Raw genomic sequence first — 6,000 nt, forward strand, 5'->3', positions numbered from 1 at the left:
TAACCTATAGGAATCCCATTTTGATTATAACCTATAGGAATCCCATTTTGATTATTACCTATAGGAATCCCATTTTGATTATTACCTATAGGAATCCCATTTTGATTATAACCTATAGGAATCCCATTTTGATTATTACCTATAGGAATCCCATTTTGATTATTACCTATAGGAATCCCATTTTGATTATTACCTATAGGAATCCCATTTTGATTATTACCTATAGGAATCCCATTTTGATTATTACCTATCGGAATCCCATTTTGATTATTACCTATAGGAATCCCATTTTGATTATTACCTATAGGAATCCCATTTTGATTATAACCTATAGGAATCCCATTTTGATTATTACCTATAGGAATCCCATTTTGATTATTACCTATAGGAATCCCATTTTGATTATTACCTATAGGAATCCCATTTTGATTATTACCTATAGGAATCCCATTTTGATTATTACCTATAGGAATCCCATTTTGATTATTACCTATAGGAATCCCATTTTGATTATTACCTGTAGGAATCCCATTTTGATTATAACCTATAGGAATCCTATTTTGATTATTACCTATAGGAATCCCATTTTGATTATTACCTCTCGGAATCCCATTTTGATTATTACCTATAGGAATCCCATTTTGATTACAACCTATAGGAATCCCATTTTGATTATTACCTATAGGAATCCCATTTTGATTATTACCTGTAGGAATCCCATTTTGATTATAACCTATAGGAATCCCATTTTGATTATTACCTATAGGAATCCCATTTTGATTATTACCTATAGGAATCCCATTTTGATTATAACCTATAGGAATCCCATTTTGACTATTACCTATAGGAATCCCATTTTGATTATTACCTATCGGAATCCCATTTTGATTATTACCTATAGGAATCCCATTTTGATTATTACCTATCGGAATCCCATTTTGATTATTACCTATAGGAATCCCATTTTGATTATTACCTATCGGAATCCCATTTTGATTATTACCTATCGGAATCCCATTTTGATTATTACCTATCGGAATCCCATTTTGATTATTACCTATCGGAATCCCATTTTGATTTCTACCTATCGGAATCCCATTTTGATTATTACCTATCGGAATCCCATTTTGATTATTACCTATAGGAATCCCATTTTGATTATTACCTATCGGAATCCCATTTTGATTATTACCTATAGGAATCCCATTTTGATTATTACCTGTAGGAATCCCATTTTGATTATAACCTATAGGAATCCCATTTTGATTATTACCTATAGGAATCCCATTTTGATTATTACCTATAGGAATCCCATTTTGATTATAACCTATAGGAATCCCATTTTGACTATTACCTATAGGAATCCCATTTTGATTATTACCTATCGGAATCCCATTTTGATTATTACCTATAGGAATCCCATTTTGATTATTACCTATCGGAATCCCATTTTGATTATTACCTATCGGAATCCCATTTTGATTATTACCTATCGGAATCCCATTTTGATTATTACCTATCGGAATCCCATTTTGATTTCTACCTATCGGAATCCCATTTTGATTATTACCTATAGGAATCCCATTTTGATTATTACCTATAGGAATCCCATTTTGATTATAACCTATAGGAATCCCATTTTGATTATTACCTATAGGAATCCCATTTTGATTATTACCTATAGGAATCCCATTTTGATTATTACCTATAGGAATCCCATTTTGATTATTACCTATAGGAATCCCATTTTGATTATTACCTATAGGAATCCCATTTTGATTATTACCTATAGGAATCCCATTTTGATTATTACCTATCGGAATCCCATTTTGATTATTACCTATAGGAATCCCATTTTGATTATTACCTATAGGAATCCCATTTTGATTATTACCTATAGGAATCCCATTTTGATTATAACCTATAGGAATCCCATTTTGATTATTACCTATAGGAATCCCATTTTGATTATTACCTATCGGAATCCCATTTTGATTATTACCTATAGGAATCCCATTTTGATTATTACCTATAGGAATCCCATTTTGATTATAACCTATAGGAATCCCATTTTGATTATTACCTATAGGAATCCCATTTTGATTATTACCTATAGGAATCCCATTTTGATTATTACCTATAGGAATCCCATTTTGATTATTACCTATAGGAATCCCATTTTGATTATTACCTATAGGAATCCCATTTTGATTATTACCTATAGGAATCCCATTTTGATTATTACCTATAGGAATCCCATTTTGATTATTACCTGTAGGAATCCCATTTTGATTATTACCTATAGGAATCCCATTTTGATTATTACCTATCGGAATCCCATTTTGATTATTACCTATAGGAATCCCATTTTGATTATTACCTATAGGAATCCCATTTTGATTATTACCTATAGGAATCCCATTTTGATTATAACCTATAGGAATCCCATTTTGATTATTACCTATAGGAATCCCATTTTGATTATTACCTATAGGAATCCCATTTTGATTATTACCTATAGGAATCCCATTTTGATTATTACCTATAGGAATCCCATTTTGATTATTACCTATAGGAATCCCATTTTGATTATTACCTATAGGAATCCCATTTTGATTATTACCTATAGGAATCCCATTTTGATTATTACCTGTAGGAATCCCATTTTGATTATAACCTATAGGAATCCTATTTTGATTATTACCTATAGGAATCCCATTTTGATTATTACCTCTCGGAATCCCATTTTGATTTTTACCTATAGGAATCCCATTTTGATTACAACCTATAGGAATCCCATTTTGATTATTACCTATAGGAATCCCATTTTGATTATTACCTGTAGGAATCGCATTTTGATTATAACCTATAGGAATCCCATTTTGATTATTACCTATAGGAATCCCATTTTGATTATTACCTATAGGAATCCCATTTTGATTATAACCTATAGGAATCCCATTTTGACTATTACCTATAGGAATCCCATTTTGATTATTACCTATCGGAATCCCATTTTGATTATTACCTATAGGAATCCCATTTTGATTATTACCTATCGGAATCCCATTTTGATTATTACCTATAGGAATCCCATTTTGATTATTACCTATCGGAATCCCATTTTGATTATTACCTATCGGAATCCCATTTTGATTATTACCTATCGGAATCCCATTTTGATTATTACCTATCGGAATCCCATTTTGATTTCTACCTATCGGAATCCCATTTTGATTATTACCTATCGGAATCCCATTTTGATTATTACCTATAGGAATCCCATTTTGATTATTACCTATCGGAATCCCATTTTGATTATTACCTATAGGAATCCCATTTTGATTATTACCTGTAGGAATCCCATTTTGATTATAACCTATAGGAATCCCATTTTGATTATTACCTATAGGAATCCCATTTTGATTATTACCTATAGGAATCCCATTTTGATTATAACCTATAGGAATCCCATTTTGACTATTACCTATAGGAATCCCATTTTGATTATTACCTATCGGAATCCCATTTTGATTATTACCTATAGGAATCCCATTTTGATTATTACCTATCGGAATCCCATTTTGATTATTACCTATCGGAATCCCATTTTGATTATTACCTATCGGAATCCCATTTTGATTATTACCTATCGGAATCCCATTTTGATTTCTACCTATCGGAATCCCATTTTGATTATTACCTATCGGAATCCCATTTTGATTATTACCTATAGGAATCCCATTTTGATTATTACCTATCGGAATCCCATTTTGATTATTACCTATAGGAATCCCATTTTGATTATTACCTATAGGAATCCCATTTTGATTATTACCTATAGGAATCCCATTTTGATTATTACCTATAGGAATCCCATTTTGATTATTACCTATCGGAATCCCATTTTGATTATTACCTATAGGAATCCCATTTTGATTATTACCTATAGGAATCCCATTTTGATTATAACCTATAGGAATCCCATTTTGATTATTACCTATAGGAATCCCATTTTGATTATTACCTATAGGAATCCCATTTTGATTATTACCTATAGGAATCCCATTTTGATTATTACCTATAGGAATCCCATTTTGATTATTACCTATAGGAATCCCATTTTGATTATTACCTATAGGAATCCCATTTTGATTATTACCTATAGGAATCCCATTTTGATTATTACCTGTAGGAATCCCATTTTGATTATAACCTATAGGAATCCCATTTTGATTATTACCTATAGGAATCCCATTTTGATTATTACCTCTCGGAATCCCATTTTGATTATTACCTATCGGAATCCCATTTTGATTTCTACCTATCGGAATCCCATTTTGATTATAACCTATAGGAATCCCATTTTGATTATAACCTATAGGAATCCCATTTTGATTATTACCTATAGGAATCCCATTTTGATTATTACCTATAGGAATCCCATTTTGATTATAACCTATAGGAATCCCATTTTGATTATTACCTATAGGAATCCCATTTTGATTATTACCTCTCGGAATCCCATTTTGATTATTACCTATCGGAATCCCATTTTGATTTCTACCTATCGGAATCCCATTTTGATTATTACCTATCGGAATCCCATTTTGATTATTACCTATAGGAATCCCATTTTGATTATTACCTATCGAAATCCCATTTTGATTATAACCTATAGGAATCCCATTTTGATTATAACCTATAGGAATCCCATTTTGATTATTACCTATAGGAATCCCATTTTGATTATTACCTATAGGAATCCCATTTTGATTATAACCTATAGGAATCCCATTTTGATTATTACCTATAGGAATCCCATTTTGATTATTACCTATAGGAATCCCATTTTGATTATTACCTATAGGAATCCCATATTGATTATTACCTATAGGAATCCCATTTTGATTATTACCTATCGGAATCCCATTTTGATTATTACCTATAGGAATCCCATTTTGATTATTACCTATAGGAATCCCATTTTGATTATAACCTATAGGAATCCCATTTTGATTATTACCTATAGGAATCCCATTTTGATTATTACCTATAGGAATCCCATTTTGATTATTACCTATAGGAATCCCATTTTGATTATTACCTATAGGAATCCCATTTTGATTATTACCTATAGGAATCCCATTTTGATTATTACCTATAGGAATCCCATTTTGATTATTACCTATAGGAATCCCATTTTGATTATTACCTGTAGGAATCCCATTTTGATTATAACCTATAGGAATCCTATTTTGATTATTACCTATAGGAATCCCATTTTGATTATTACCTCTCGGAATCCCATTTTGATTATTACCTATAGGAATCCCATTTTGATTACAACCTATAGGAATCCCATTTTGATTATTACCTATAGGAATCCCATTTTGATTATTACCTGTAGGAATCCCATTTTGATTATAACCTATAGGAATCCCATTTTGATTATTACCTATAGGAATCCCATTTTGATTATTACCTATAGGAATCCCATTTTGATTATAACCTATAGGAATCCCATTTTGACTATTACCTATAGGAATCCCATTTTGATTATTACCTATCGGAATCCCATTTTGATTATTACCTATAGGAATCCCATTTTGATTATTACCTATCGGAATCCCATTTTGATTATTACCTATAGGAATCCCATTTTGATTATTACCTATCGGAATCCCATTTTGATTATTACCTATCGGAATCCCATTTTGATTATTACCTATCGGAATCCCATTTTGATTATTACCTATCGGAATCCCATTTTGATTTCTACCTATCGGAATCCCATTTTGATTATTACCTATCGGAATCCCATTTTGATTATTACCTATAGGAATCCCATTTTGATTATTACCTATCGGAATCCCATTTTGATTATTACCTATAGGAATCCCATTTTGATTATTACCTGTAGGAATCCCATTTTGATTATAACCTATAGGAATCCCATTTTGATTATTACCTATAGGAATCCCATTTTGATTATTACCT

Source organism: Phalangium opilio, unplaced genomic scaffold (genome assembly GCF_054372755.1).
Source record: "Phalangium opilio isolate 3A_F unplaced genomic scaffold, DU_Popi_V2 ptg000086l_1, whole genome shotgun sequence".
NCBI classification, from domain to species: domain Eukaryota; kingdom Metazoa; phylum Arthropoda; class Arachnida; order Opiliones; family Phalangiidae; genus Phalangium; species Phalangium opilio.